Source organism: Echinops telfairi, unplaced genomic scaffold, assembly GCF_000313985.2.
Source record: "Echinops telfairi isolate 266 unplaced genomic scaffold, ASM31398v2 ScPeMD7_3533;HRSCAF=4204_0, whole genome shotgun sequence".
Classification (NCBI taxonomy): Eukaryota; Metazoa; Chordata; class Mammalia; order Afrosoricida; family Tenrecidae; genus Echinops; species Echinops telfairi.
In genome coordinates this window covers 5,625,706-5,642,047 of record NW_022107431.1, presented here as the reverse complement: position 1 = coordinate 5,642,047, position 16,342 = coordinate 5,625,706, and the positions used below count along the sequence as shown (strand labels likewise).

Genomic DNA, 16,342 nt, shown 5'->3' with positions numbered 1-16,342 from the left:
TGCTAGGGGAACAGCAAGTCTTGGACTTGGAAGAAGTACAGCCAGATGCTCCTTAGAGACAAGTCTGGTGAGACTTCATCTCACGTACTTTAAACATGTAATCAGGAGAGACCAGTCCCTGGAAAAGGACATCATGTTTGGTAACGTAGAGGGCCAGCCAAAAGAGGAAGGCCCTGGGCAGGATGGAGTGACGCCGTGCATCAGTGCGCAAATGGGCTCATCAGTGGACTCAAACACTGCATTGGGAGGATGTGCACGATCCAGCGATGTGTGGCTCTGTTTTGCAAGGCTTGCCATAAGTTGGAACTCACTTGACTGCACCTAACAACAACAACAACAACAACAAGCAAACGCCAGTCGATCATGACCTCTTTTTCATGCCATCTAGGTCATTGCTCTACCCATTCATACACTGTTCTGGTCCACCCCAACCTTTCGCTGTACCTGATCCAGAAGTCACTCTGCCTTAAGAAGCCCACCTTATCAAGATGCCAAAGAGTTTCAACCCAGAAGACACCAGCAGATTATCTGGTGTCACTCTGAAGCTCTTGAGATTTTGCTGTATGTGGTAGTTACATGATTTTATGTCAACTTGAATATATCTAAAAGTGTATGAGGTGGTTGGTATTCAACCTGTCACTCAGGTCACAGCCTATGGTGCCTCCTTGTGTGCATGGTTTTCTCATACAGAGGGCCCCGGGAACCTGCTCCACTCTCTTTGCCTTAACCTTCCTGCTTGTTGGCCACCCTGAGAGCTGCTGGAGCCCTGCCACATTTCCACCAACCTCGGATCCGCACGATTTTGAACACACAGACCTGTGATCTTCCTGCATTCTGCATCGTTGCATGTAACTGCATGAATCTGAAGAGGGGCTTAAGGTCTTGTATTGGACTTAAGGACTTGAGTTGGAGTGGGTTGGGATTTTTTTGATATATAATGACTTCTTTATATAAAGCTCTTTCTTACACATATATGGGTGCCACTGGATTTGTTTCTCTAGTCAACCTGGCCTAACAAACCATGGCATGGAAGCAAATAATAATAACTGCCCTTTTCTTAGCTGTGTTGGATGTCCACTCCCTGCCCAGTCCCCCCACAAAATTAGATAGATAGATAGATATAGATATATCTCCAAAATGGTAAAGACTTTCAAGTGGCAGAACCTTGCATGTGTCAAACCGTACTTCCACTAGTTTAGAACTGGTGGCCATGATTTGTTGCTGTAGCACCTGCTGTCAAAGAGCTGTTCTGTTAAAGCCATCAGCATTCGTGTCTATTTTGCCACAGGGCACCTAACATATTAACCAACAGCGTCTCTGCTCAGCCACTTTTCCACGAGTCAAGCTGAGTTTTGTAGTATGCTTTCATTAGTTCTTCTTGGTGGTAGTAATAGCATGGTCCAGAGAGCTGCCTCTTCCAGATGTCGCCGCATTCCCACCTTTGGCTGAGTAGGCACTGGGAGGGAGTGTCCAACAGATCCTGGGAACACCCCCACACCTCAACCGGAGTTATTCTGTGATGATACCATGAAGGCAAGAGAAGTGCTCTGACCAGTAGGTGGCTCACTCCGAATGTGCTTGGGAAGGGATCAGGCCAGTCACCCCTCCTCCACATCACCATTGTTTTCAATCCCTGCAGTTTGGAGGCATTTTCTCTCCCTTTACAGGAGAGGGGGTAGAGGGGAATGAAGTAAACAGAAGAGCGCCCTGGCCTTTAAGGGGAAGAGTGACACCCCCCCCCCCATCTCACCCTGGAAAGAGAGCCCCCAGAGTCCCCTTTTCCCTCACTGCACACAATTGCTCAGTCTTTTGTTCCTGGTGTCCTTGGCAAAGACTGAAAGATCTCAAGCTGTCGTACTTGGCCCCTCTTGGGTCCCTTAAGAAATAATGCGCCATTGTCTTCATTAAGGGAGGTCCTTGTTTTAGCAAATAGAATCCTGATCCTGGAAGGGGATGCGGGGAAGGGGGCAGACATAGCCTAGAGAGACGCTGGACAGAATTCCCTAGAGAAAGGCCTTTGTTGCTCCCTTCTCCTGGTGCCTTCCTGAGCAAGATTCATATTCAAATGGGCTGAGGTTGTGAATTAGTCACTTGCACATTCTCATGCACCCAGGAAGGCTATGATTATGGCTAATTACAATGAAGAATGAAACCCTAACAAGAGTGCTCAATCAGATTGTTGTTCATGCATGAAGCAACCAAGGCCAGCCAATGGAGGTGTGCTTTTGGTAATTACAAACAATGGGGCTATTTGAAAAGTGCTTAGTAAATCTGTTCAAGACAAAATAAGGTCTAATTAATCACTTTAGGCACTGAATTCTCCAGTTGATCTGCTGGCTCTGTTTTCTGTGTGTTGTTGCTGTTGTGTGTGCTCCCCCTGCTCCCTCCCCTCCACCCCCTGCTTTTTTTTTTTCTTCCAGGACCCCTTTAATACAGGAGCTCTGAGGTTTGAAATGCCCAAGTTTCCATTTGTTGTGTGAGTGACACAGGGCCATCTGTTGGGAGGTTCCTTGTCTGCTGATCTTGTTACAACCTGCTTTTAATGCAACTTGACAGAGGGTTATTAAAAATAAGTATGTGTATATTCTTGTTATTATCTGACACACACAACGCTTGTGAGCAGCCTCTGTTACCCCTAACCATTAACTTCCTAAGCACAGGGGTATCGTCAGTGAGTTGGTAGATGTTAACTCCTGACTATCTATCTGGTACAGGGTCTATCCAGTCCTGGCATTCCAGTGGTGAAGGGCTCACCTCCGAACTAAATGGCCAGTGGTTTGAGTCCACCAGCCTCTCCTGTAAAGATGACAGCCTGGGAAAGAAACACTGTGGGGCAGCTCTGTGTCCTGTGGTGTCACCCTGAACCAGGACCAGTTCAATGGCAATGCGGCTTGAGCATGCTCTCTAGACCCTTTGGGCATCTCTGTGAAAACAAAATGAAAAGGTAAACATCCCTACAGCTCAGCATATCTGATTTTTTAAATAAAAATGCTTGAACTGAAGGTGTCTTGATCCAAACACTTTTTCTGTTTCCCACCTTTACTTCCTTGTCTAAAAACAGGCTAATAAAACCACCAGTTATTTCAAGAAATACAAGGACAAAGATAGCCAATCAAAGCTCCCGACGGCATCACTCTTCAAGCCCACTGACCGTTCAGTAGTAGATGGGAATGCTGTCCCCGTGTTTGAAGAGTCCCATCCACTTTGCCTTGTTTGATGTCTGCCTATGAACCAAAGGGAGCTGCCTTTTCTTAATGGAATTATCAGGACTAGAGATTAAACTCCACCCAAATGTTTACCTAAGGAGCCATGCAGCGCTGTCTTAAAAACTTGGGTGCTATTCTTTTTAATTGGGTGTAGGAAGGGATAAGGAGTAGCCCCCCACCAAAACAAGATAGTTTTATTTATTATATTAAAAAACAAAAACAAATCCACTGCCCTTGCATCGATGCAGACTCCTGGAGCCCTATAGGGAAGGGTGGAACTGTCCCTGTGTCTTTCTGAGACTCAGGCTTTATGGGAACAGCAAAGCCAGGTCTTTCCCCTTCAGAGAGGCTGGTGGTTTTGAACTGCTGGCCTTTCAAATTGCAGCCCTAATCCTATCCATTAGGCTACCAGGGCTCCTTTATTTGTTATAGATACCTTATTTTGAATATATGTCAGCTACATAGGGTCATAAAGCATCGTAATCTCCCCAACAGCAACATGTTTTTCAGTTTTTATCTTCTATACTGGCCCCAGTGTCAGTTTCCTCATGAGAATCACTGTCGAGGAAGCATTCTTGTAAACTCTAAAACAAAACCAAAAACCTCACAGCCCTCGAGTAGATTTTATCTCACAGCGCCCCCACAGGACCCGGGAGAACTGCCCCTGTTGGTTTTTGAGACTCTAGCTCATCTTTCTCCAGCAGAGCACCTGGTCGCTCCAAACCGCTGGCCTTGTGATGTGGCAGACCGATGCATAACTCAGGCACCTTCATATTGCTGTGCCAAGTTTAAAAATAATCCCATGGGCCATTGACACATCTCTACAAAGGGCCTTCAAAAAGTTCATGGAAAAGATCCACGATCATTTACTTCCATTTTCTCGCAAGCCCCATTACATATTTCAGTTTTCTGAACTACTGGTTTATAATTAGAAAGCTTCTAGTATTTTCATCGAAAGAATTATACCGATAATGAAGACATAAAATACTAAACAGCTCAGAAAAAGTGGATTTAGACACTTGGCTCAATTCTTTTAGTATGCTCTCTAGACTCCTAACTGCTATTCGGTCAATGCTAACTTATAGTGGCCATGCAGGACCCCTTTGTCAAATCTTAAGCAGGACCCAGACAAGACAAAAAGAGAGCATGAGTGAGGGCTCAGTAGGAGACCAGAATGGTGTCCCAAGGATTCATAGCTATATTGCTTGTTACAGATAGAAGAGGAAAAACAAAAGAAATTCAACACAAAATAATGGTTGGGACAGATCCAATCATTGCATTTGTAAGGGTACTACAGGAGCAGAAAGGGACCGTGGTTGCAAAATTCATACAATTACGAGTTTATAGGATTGGTTCCAAGACCCTCTGAGCATCTTGGTCTGGGGCATGACTCATAACCACGTGGCACTGGTTCCTCAGTTCCTATCAAGGGTGAGCCCAGGCAGGTCCCTGAATGAGACCCTGCCCCTGCCTGGGCTGGCCAGGGAAATCTCAGCAATTTACTTTCAAATATACTCTTGCCCATCAGGTTAATGGTCAGAAAGAACTCAACGGAGCTTCAATCAATTTAAGATCAAAGTGGCGTGGGTTCCACTTGGAATTTAAGCTCTAACTCAGCAGGCTGTGAAACTCAGCTCAGCTCACCATGTTACTATTCTCATTTTATTTCAGGAAGCAAGTGGATTAGAGTCTTTGACCTGCAAGGTGTATAGTTTAAGTCACCATGATTGTTATTTTAGCCCCCAAATATCTTCAGCATGTAATAGTATAGAGCATGGTTCTCAACCTTCCTAATGCCTGACCCTTTTAATACAGTTCCCATGTTGTGGTGACCCCCTAAACCATAAAATTATTTTCATTGCTACTTCATCACTGTAATTTTGCTACTGTTATGAATCGGGCAGCCCCTGTGAAAGGGTCGTTCGACCCCCAAAGGGATATGACCCACAGGTTGAGAACCGCTGGTCTAGAGCATCTGTTTAAATAATTGACAATTGTGTATGTAATGCTTTATTTCAGATTGCTTGTCAACCAGTCAACACGTATTTGCCCACTTTGTAATCCCCATCCAGGGAGGTAAACTTAACATGTGTGTTGCAGAAGCGAGCCCCATGGTTATGCGGTTATGCTTCCTCCGCAGCCTAGGGAGAGTCTAAGCAGGTGATTATTCTGTCCTTGCCCTGGTAGTGCCTTTGAAAAATGGGCATTTTGAGTATGAGAGATGACGGCTAAAAAACAGGAGGAATCCCAGCAGTTGCTCAGGAGGATGAGTGAGGTCCTTTTCTTCCCTGATCCCAGTTGAACCCCTTCTCTTCCTGCTGGCCAACCCATTGATGTGGATGCAAAGGAGGTAAGGCCACTTCCTCTGTAACAGCTGACCCCTTGGATCAGGGAGAAAAATAAGGAGCCAGGGAGGGGTGGCTTCCCAGGGAGGCTTTGCCTTTCTCTTACCTGCAGAAAGAATATTTATGGCTCCCACACAGCTGGCCGCCATGCACCTTGAAAACTCTTACCTCGTCTTCAGCCAACGCGTGTTGCCGATGCTATCCATTCAAGGTGCAGACACTGGGAGGGCTAATAGAATTTCTTGCTAACTGTTTCATACATTAACGTGTGGTTGGTCTGCTGCCTCATTTATCCACACAGTGAAAACAGTGTTCCAATCCTCTCTCGCAGGTGGACCTTAGAGGGAGTTCATGAAGTTTTGTCTCGAGATGGGCCCTTTCCCAAGAATGGGAATACGGCTAAATGTCATCCATCGAAATATAATTTCATACTTGGTTTAAAATCGATTTTAGGTAGCAGTGGTTTTGTACTTGTGCGGTGTTTTATATGCCCCAAATGCTTGTTACTTCCCTTCATATCTAAATTACAATAAATGAAAGCCCTGGCAAGAAAAGTAGGGGGGGGGGTACTCATGGCCAGTTGGCAGAGAAGGCAGCTAAGTCTCCGAGTGAAGTTACTCACCTAACAAGCACCCAGAAGTAAGTGAGGGGGCATGGGTCAGACCCCTTGCCACGCTCCCTGCCTTGCTAAGCACCGGGTGTCACCGCCATGCACAGACACAGAAGCGATGGCAGCAAGTGCTGGGTAATTATGTGTTGATGCATCTGTTCTTCCTGCGCCTTTTAAAAAAAGTACACTAATTACAACCGTCGGTGCAGTCACTTTATGTGTCTCTTATAAAATCCTACAGGATTCAGTTTATAGTGGTATTCACAAATCGTGATCTAGCTCAGCTGTAATGACTCAGAGATGAGCAGTAACAGGGAGCGAGCAGTGAGGACCTTTGGCTTGGACAATGGCAACTCTACTCTCAGGAGCCTCTGTGGCCCAGTGGGTTGAGTGTTGGGCTGATAACCCTGAAGGTCAGCAGTTGGAACCCACCAGGCACTCTTCTGGAGAAAGACGAGGCTGTCCCCTTCTGTAAATACGTGCTATCTTGGAAGCCCTAAGGAGCAGTCCTACCCTGTCCTATAGGTTGGCCATGAGTTGGAACTCTGTTGATGGCCGTGGATTTCGTTAGGTTGAACCTGTCTCTAACTTGAGCACACATTAGTTAGAAAGAGGCTGGTTCCCTCCAGGGATGGAGGAGGGACTTGAGAGCTAGGCTGGGAGCACAGGATTTTGGATGCCCAAGAAGCTCTCACAGATTAATCCAAATAAGTCCCGCCATGCCATTTTGTGCAAGATTCAGAGCTATGTGAGAGAAGCAGAATGTGGGTCTTGTAGCCATACCAGAGAGTGAGGGGACAGCTTGGCTGAAGGTGCCTCCAGGGTCCCCGTGGGCCCCCTGTGGGGGTGACCAAAGCACAATTAACTCTCTCTCACTAGCACCTGACACTGATGGAGAAAGGAAATCCCCAGAGACCATCAGAATGCTCAGTCAGAATGCATTTGATGCTGGGCAGAGAAGAAGGGATATCAGTTCACTGTAGTATCTAAGTTGTATGGGAAGTTTTCTAATCTAAGAATATTTTGAGTATTGTATATCCTAGATTCAAAGAAAAAAATGTGCACCTTGCATTACAAGCTGTCCCCTGTATTTGGAAAATATTTACCCTATTGAATGCATGCATTACAACCCTCATCCTTTGGGACATCATGCTTTGTAAAGTAGAGGGTCGGGGCGCTGACAAAGAGGAAGTCCCTGAATGAGATGGACAGACACAATGGATGCAAACATAGCAACGACTGTGAGGATGGCACAGTGCTGTACATGGTCTCTGTGAGTCAGAATGGACTCCATGGCCCCCAACAGAAACAGCACCCCCAAGTATTTCATCGTCTTACCTTCCACTTGGTTCCTATACAGATTAAACAAGGATCTGAGCACTAGGCTGAGTCCCAGAGAGACAGACGCTAGGATAAGAGAAACTTTTCCAGGAGGTCTTGTCATGTCTCAGAATTTGAGACATTTCTGTCTGTCTTCTTTTGTAGTCTGTTCCTTCCCTTTCTCTCTCTGTCTGGCCCTGAGAACACTGGGCCCACCCCTTCCTAAACACACCCCTTCGTGTTGCCTCTTTTTACCCTTTTGTCTGGTTCAGATTTGGGTTGAAAACTGAATTTTGAACTGAATTTGAACAGGACACTGATTATCAGGATGTTCAGGAACTCATATTTCTCTTTTTTGTCTCAACCCCATACATTAAACAAAACCAGGAGTTAGCGTATCAAGAAAGTATGCAGCAGAGTGGGCAGAGGCCTGAGCTTTGACCTCCTTGTGCCTGATTTGATGATTGAATCATCAAATAACTACAATATCAATACCTCTCTGGGCCCCAGGTTCTTCATTTTAGAGGTTTAAATACAGGCATATACATATGTAAATATATTCATATAGGATAGTGGGGAAATAGATCTACGTGCATATATTTGTAGGTTTAGTATTAAGGCAGCCAGATGGACATTGGACATCCACTCAAGTACTTACTCAATGCAAGAACACGTTGTTCTATTAAATTGGCATTCCATGATGCATACCTTCCCAACACGATCGGTGAAGACAAATGTGTACATAAGCAAATGTGGTGAAGAAAGCTGATGGTGCCCGGCTATCAAAAGATATAGTGTCCCGGCTCTTAAAGGCTTGAAGACAATGAAGCAGCCATCTAGCTCAGAAGTAACAAAGCCCACATGAAAGAAGCACACCAGCCTGTGTGAACACAAGGTGTCAAAGGGATCAGGTATCAGGCATCAAAGAACAAAAAATCATATCATTGTAAATGAGGGTGAGTGCAGAGTGGAGACCCAAAGCCCATCTGTAGGCTTTGGACACCCCCTTACTGAAGAATTGTGGGGAGATGAGCCAGTCAGGATGCAGGGTAGCAATGATGAAGCAACTTTCCTCTAGTTCTTAAATGCTTCCTCTCTCCACTTTACCTTACAAATTCTACCTTACAAATCTGGGTAGACCAGAGGATGTACATTGGTACAGATAGGAACAGATAGGTACAATAGGAACTGGAAACACTGGGAATCCAGGACAGATAACCCCTTCAGGACCGGTGGTGAGAGTGGTGATACCTGGAGGGTGGAGGGAAGGTGGGGTAGAAAGGGGGAACTGATTACAAGGATCTACATATAACCTTCTCCGTGGGGGATGGACAACAGAAAAGTGGGTGAAGGGAGATTTTGGACAGGGTGAGATGTGACAAAATAATAATACTTTATTAATTAGGAAGGGTTCATGAGGGAGTGGGTAGTGGGAAGGGACGGGGAAAATGAGGAGCTAATATTAAGGGCTCAAGTAGAAAGTAAATGTTTTGAGAATGATGATGGCAACAGTTGTACAAATGTGCTTGACACAATGGATGTATGTATGGATTGTGATAAGAATTGTATGAGCCCCCAATAAAATGATTTAAAAAGAATAAAAGGAAAAAGGAAATACATGTGGATTAAACCTCTGGTGAATTCCCTCTGACCACAAACCAGTAAGGTAAATAGCCTTGCTATCATGCACAGTACCTTGGAAAGGATTATAGCGGATACAGCTAGGTTAACATTCAGCACCTTATTATTTGATGTCCCTTTTGACCAACTTTAAATTTATGCTTGGTTTTTTTTTAACATTTTCCACTGTCTTTTCTAATGAGATTTTTCTCTGTTTTACCTTGTTATTGTTAGGTATGGTTGTTTTGGGGTCTAAATTTTTCTTTATAGGAAAGCCAGGGGAGGCAAGTCTCTGGAGACTCACTGGGTGTCTTCTCTTGGCAGGGAAGGTTGGGGGGATGTGGGGAGCTAATAACAACGGGTACAAGAAAAATAATATTGTAAAATTATCATGGTGCTGATTGTACAACCCTTCTTAATATGGTTGAACTACTGGTGAATTATATGCCAATCGAACATTAAAAAAAGAGTTAGACTAGACAATGTTTGAGACCCTTCTTTCATAAGGAATCATTCTCTAATATGAACCAAGGAAAAGGTGGACCTGGACCCATACCTAGAGGTATGGTGTAGTGGTTATGCTTTGGACTGTGATCCACCTGGTTGGCAGTTTGAAACCAACAACAGCTCCTTGGGTGAAAGACTGGGCTTTCTACTCCTGTAAGAAGTTACAGTCTAGGAAACCCATAAGGGGTTGCTATGAGTCAGCATTGATTTGATGGCAGTGAGTTTGCAATCTTGTTTTTATTTATTGATTTGATGGGAGTGAGTTTGCAATCTTGTTTTTATTAACATATTAATATATTTCAAAATACTTTATTGTATAGGGTTCACATTGACCCAATGGCTCTCTCTCACTGCCATCTAGTCCATGATGACTCACGGCGACTCTGTAGGACAGAGTAGAACAGCCTCTGTGAGTTTCTGAGAGTGTAACTATTCACGGGAATAGAAACCCCATCTTCCGCCCTCCCAGGGGTTGGTGGTTTCGAATTGCAAACCTTGTGGATAGCAGCCCAACAGAATAGCCACTATGCCACCAGGGTTTGTTGACGCGATGGCAGTGAGTTTTTATTTTGTTTTTAATTGCTGTTGGTTGTTGTCAGGCACCATCTAGTCTCCCTTTTCAGAGCAACGCCATGTGTGACAGAAGGAAGCGCTGTCTGGCCCCGCTCCACCCACCCTCACCATCCCAGACATACTGGCACCCCTGGTGGCTGCCACTTTGTGGAGGGCCTTCTTCCTCTGCATCTGTGACCCTCTCCATCATCGCGCACGATTCCCTTCTCCCGGGACTGGTCCCTGCTGATCACACATCCCAAAGACATGAGGTGACTTCTCACCATGACAATACATCGGCACATGAGTCCACTCTCTTTCCCCTGATTAAAAAACTAGTCTCTTTTATACAAGGCTGTTATTAGTCGAAATCAGCTCGATGGCAATGATGCTAGTGGTTTTTAAAATGTTTGCTTTTTTTTTTCACTCTCAACGAGAAAGGATGATGACCCGAGGGGATGGGACTGGGTATCTATTGAGAAATGGGATGACTCAGGTACTTGGACGCACACTTATACGACGGGTAAGCATTTAACATGCTTTTGCTCACCAGGCTACTCTCATATATATTCTTCATGCCATCCTTCACATGTCATTGAAATGTGTATAAATGTTTCTTAAGCATGGAACTACAGGCTCAGAAGGATTGCGTTATGTGCATAAAGATACGTGGTAGGTCAGGATTTGAAGGCAGGTCTGAAGAGATTGTACATGCTTTTACACTCTGACTTATTGTTACTGAATTGTCTCATTTGAGAGACTTCTGCACTTTCCTTTGGAGGACATCTTATCCTGCCCCGTCTCTATCTCCCGACCTCCTGTTAGTCCCCTTCATCTGGATTCCTCCATTATCTGCATTCTTCTCCATCCTTTGATGGGTACCTTTTCACTCTTGGGCTAAGGGCTTTCCACTCCTAATTTCTCACAAGATACAGAATTCCTTCTATATGTAAGTACCAACAGCAACCTGTTTATTTCTAAATTTGACCTGTCATTTCCCCTCCTTCTAAATTGTCTGTTGCATTCTCTGTTAGGACTTTAATAAGTCTTTGACACCTGGTACTTTCATTAAAAAAATGTCGATTTGAAAATGTCAGATTGACTGCCAATCCTAATTGCATTGCTTGAGTTCTACCGTGAAATCATAGTTTGGTGTGAAAGAAATTACTTAATTATAGAAACAGTTAAGTTAAAAGAGAGAGAGGGAGAGAGAGAGAGAGCCCTAGGACAAACAAATATTTATTCATTCAATACCTTTGTTGATTATCTGCTATGTTCCAGGGCATTGTTCTAGGTGCTAATATATTTACATTTCCTGTTTATCTTTGGAGTTTAAGCATGAATTACGACTTCTGAGTTAATGTTAGTTGACCTTGAGTTGCCACCTACCCATGGCTACCCCATATAAACGGAATAGAACCTCCCCTCATTCTGCACCATTTTCTTGGTCCCGAGTGTGTTTGCGTCTGCTGTTGAGGTAACTGTGTATCCGAGTGCTTTCTGACCTGGGGGAGGGGTCTATCTTCCGGCATCATGTTGGACAGTGTTCTGTTGTGATCGCTAGCATCTTCATGGGCTAATTCTCAGCAGGATATTCCTGAGTGTCTCCCCTAGTCTACATTAGTCTGAGAGCTCCAGCAAAGCCCGTCTACACATGAAATACGCGTCTTCCAGCATCACAACGGCACACAAGCCACCATGGAACAATAAACTGACAGGCTAGCGATAGAGGCCGTTAGAAAGCTACAAAGTGAGACTGCTATGTTCTTTCTACCCACTTGTCTGCTGAACAATTATGAAGATGGTATAGGACTTCCTACACCAGACTGGCTCTGTTATACTTGTTCTGTGAGTAGGAGTTTGGTTCACAGCAGATAACAACAATAATAACGCCAGTCTACTTATCTGGCTACCCATTTACTCATTTATGCCTTCATATGAAAAGAGACCTAAGGGGAAGAAAGCAAGTCTACAAGGCCTAATTTTGTTCTGGTTCTAATCTTGAAGTTTAAGTAAGCTCTTACCTACATATTGAGAAATGGGCCATTGATATGCCCCTTAATCCTTATGCCCGTGGCAATGATCTCAGGTTGGAGGGGGTTCTGTGTTTCACGATTACGGTGTGGTGAAATTCTGACCTTCATCGAGGGTGCCACTAAGTCACACCCTTTGCTTCCTTGGGGGGCATCTGTAAATGACTGTACCAGAGCTTGTGTAACTTACACCATCCTTTGTTTTCCTTGGGGGTATGGTCGGCTAAAAGACAAAAAAACACACCTCCAAAATTAAACTCTCACCAAAAGCTGACTTGCAAGTGCTACAAATGTTCTATTTCACAGCCATGAATACTTCTACTGAAGTCCTAACTGCAGAAGGATGGGAGGTTCTGTGCCTCCACTGGCTCTGACCACGAGACAGCTGAGTACTGACCACGTGGAGTAGCCCTCTGCTGTGAGCACGACCCTATTATTAGTCCATTCCCTTCCCACAGGGGACCTATCCAGTGTGACTAATAGGAGGGGGCTTCAAAAAGTCAGTGGTTAATTCCTCTTTCTTTCAATTCTACTTTTTCCCTCTGCAGATGTTTTCAAGTCCCTCAGCTCCATATTATGTCATATGTATGTATAATTTATGTATATATGATATATAGAGATATACATATACACACATATGTTAACCAAAAAATGTTGGCAGAGGTGCGTTTAGAATTACCTGGTGGTGGTTCTGCGTTCACAGCACCTCAAGTGAATCGTGTACCAGTTCCCACATGCTAACTGAATATCGGCGAACATGTGTCATATACTCCCTGTGGGACAGTATAAAACCTCAAGTAACCTAGGAAAACAGCCAAGTCCTTGCTCTGGACTGTGGTTCTCAATAATCATTGATGTGTAGCAGTGATTTAAGACCTAACAGCTGCTCTGGTCAGAATACCATTTGTGGTTTAAAAAAAGAGGGGAGGGGCTCTGTATGCCATCTGTATGCCTTTACTCTCCCCAGTTATGAAATTTTTGAAGTTGCATGACCCATGAGCATATTGAAAGGAATGCAGTATTTCTGCTCACGATGATAGCTCTGCTCTAGTCCCTACTTTTGAAGAATATGGGCACTCATTGAAGAACTTGAAGAACAGATCCTCATTGAAGAAGATGAGGCCACTCACTGCCATCGGGCCAGTTCCGACTCACAGAGGCCCCACAGCAGTGGTTCTCAACTTTCCTAATGCTGTGGCCCTTTACTACAGTTCCTCATGTTGTGGTGAGCCCCCCAACCATAACATTATTTTTGTTGCTACTTCATCACTGTCATTTTGCTACTTTTATGAATTGGGCAACCCCTGTGAAAGGGTCGTTTGACCCCCAAAGGGATTGAGACCCACAGGTTGAGAACTGCTGTCCTATAGAATACAGTCGGCCCCATGGGTTTCTGGGACCATAACTCTTTCAGAGGAGAGAGCTTCATCTTTCTCCCCAGGAGCAGCTGGTGGTTTCAAACTGCTGACTGGTGGGGTAAGCAACTCAGTGTGGAATCACTAGGCACCATGGTATCATTAGCACGAAAACTTCTCTGTGCGTGCTTCATACAGACACGACACTTTGATTTGTTTTTGTTTGTTCTCTGTAGATCAAGTGTGGATGGCATTGATTCCTTTAAAATGTTCTAGGAGATTCTGAAAATCTTAGCCTGTTGCTCCCCGAATGCCCAATCCTCCTAAACCCTGACCCCCAATCCTGAAAGTGCTTAGCAACTCATCTATTACATACATCAATTGACCAGTTTATTTTAGACTCCATGAAGACCCCAGAAATCCTTACACCTGTTTAACAAAAGGTTCATGGGATCCAGAATCCAGGAATCATGCCTCATGCCATCAGTATGTAGAAAGGCTCAAATTAGCTGGAGCAGCGCTGAACAGACCCTCTAATTACCCAGATAGATGTTTTTATCTTTTTCTCTACTTTTAGAAGGAGAGCTGAGATCACTGGAAAACAAACCCTCGCCTGGGCTTTGTTCTCACCTCAATCTCCGAGGTTCATGCTGGGGTCACCAAGTAGCCGTCCCAGGTGTCCTGTTCTCAGAGGACGACGGCATTGCGAAGCCTTTAGAATAACCTGGCAGAGACACCAATGTTTTCTGACTCCCGAGAGAAATACTAACTTATGTCTGATGTGCGGTTATTTGCTAGGGCAGGAAAAGGGAGTGAAGAGCCATAGAGCAGTTCTTCAGGAATGAAAGCTAGGACCAGAATCGGTTTACTAGTTATCATGCTAAAAACTGAGCAACTCAATGAACCCAAACTCACGCTCCCTTGAAATGCTTGTGCTAGAAAAAACAGAAAACACACAAAAAAACAGGTGATGTGTGTGGTCAGAGAAAAGACTGGTTTGCAGTGATGGCCAAGGAAGACCCACGTGCATTGAGAGCACAGCTGAAGTCCCATTCTTCCCACCTCTGCCAGCTGATTCCCCCTCAGTCCCCAGTCACCCTGGTGGCACAGCAGGTGACATGTTGGGCTGCTCACCAAAAGGTCACCAGTTCAAGCCCACCACCTTCTCTGTGGGAGAAAAGATGAGGCTGTCTGTTTCTGTGAACAATCAACAGCCTTAGAAACCTTCTGGGGGCCGCCTACCCTGTCTTGGCTGTTGCTGTGACTCAGCATGGTAACAGAGCTGGTTTTGTCTGTGTCACACCCCCCCTTCTCCAGAAATGTCCTGCGGGCCCATTTGCCTGCAAGGCTTTCTAACCGGCTCCTCTGCACTTGCTCTCTAGCATTACATTTTAGGGTCAGCAAAGAAGGCCTGACAAGGGACTGCCTGCCTGCCATGAAAACCCTCTCGCTCTGTAAGCCCTGGACTTGGCCTGTGACATCATCTTCTCCACAGGTCAGCCTTGCACAGGCTCACATTCTTCATTCTTTGGAATTCCAGAGAGGTTTGCCAGACACCTACCCGCTGCCGCCCCTTAGATTTTGAGTCATACCAAACTCATAAGGGCGAAACACAATCAACTCTCCAAATTAGAATGCAGCTTTCTCATTTGCCAAACACTGCCATTTAGCCACTTTCCTACATCCCCAGAGAATGTGGGGAAACTGTAATGACCCATTTACAATTAAAGCCTGTATGTAAACGGGGGACAGGAATTGCGAAAGCCAATTCTACCTGTGGGGCTGAGGGCTGCTGTACTGCAAAGGAAAGCCATGTGTGACTAAAAGGTAACACCTCTCTTCATGAAAACCCTAAATCGAACTTGCTGCCACGGTGTCCATTCTGACTCATAGGGACCCTGTAAGAGAGGGCAGAACTGCCCCTGTGGGTTTCTGAGACTTTAACTCTTTACAGGAACAGTAAGCTTCATCTGTCTAGGGAGGAGCGGCTGGGGGGTTTGAGCTGCTGACCTTGCAGTTAGCAGCCCAACGTGTACCCACTTTGCCACCAGGGCTCCTCTGTTCATGATAAGACAAGCAAAACAGGAAACATGCCGAGTCCCATTGTTCAAGTCTGATGAAAGGAAGCAGGTTATCGCATCAGGAAGAGAGGGCATTTTCTCTGAACCGAACTTTGGGCTCATCATATGGTAGGTGTGTGATTAATATCCCTTGGACTTAAATGCTAAACACTTAGGTGATGGACAGGACCTGCAGTGGGAGGCTGGAAGGCAGGTCCCAACTCCTTTTTTCTTCCACCTTGCAAGGACTAAGCAGAGCTGAGCAATGTCCCTAAGACTTTTAGTCCGCCGTGGTCCCCAGTTACAATGTTCTGAGCCCCCATCTTGCACACTGGCAGAAGCCTACAGACCTGCCCAGTGAGTTGCTGGATTCTTCTTGCTTTGTTTTGTTCAATTTTTGTTTTTATTCTAAACTCCTCTGTAGGACTTTTTACATGTCCCTCTCCATCACTGTCTTTACTTCTCTCAAATCACAAGTCATAGAAATCCAAGCTAACGAGTTTGAGGTTGTGGTTGGGTTTTCGGTTGAGGCGTGGAAGTCATAGCAGGGTGATTATAGTGCTCCACATGGGAAAACATTAGCTTGAACTCGCAAACATGTTGGGGTAGGGATGATGTCCACCTTCCCCTAGCCTTTGGCTTTGGGCCTCTGTGTTAGACAGGGTTCTCTAGAGAGATAAAACCAAATTGCTGATAATTTAATATATTTATTTATAAAGATAAGTAGATATATA

General features: G+C 44.9%; 1 protein-coding gene across 1 annotated transcript in view; it reads left to right on the top strand.

The window, feature by feature from the left end:
- PACRG (parkin coregulated) overlaps positions 1–16,342 on the top strand; it is a 590,873-nt gene that overhangs the window by 158,892 nt on the left and 415,639 nt on the right. The window lies entirely within an intron of this gene.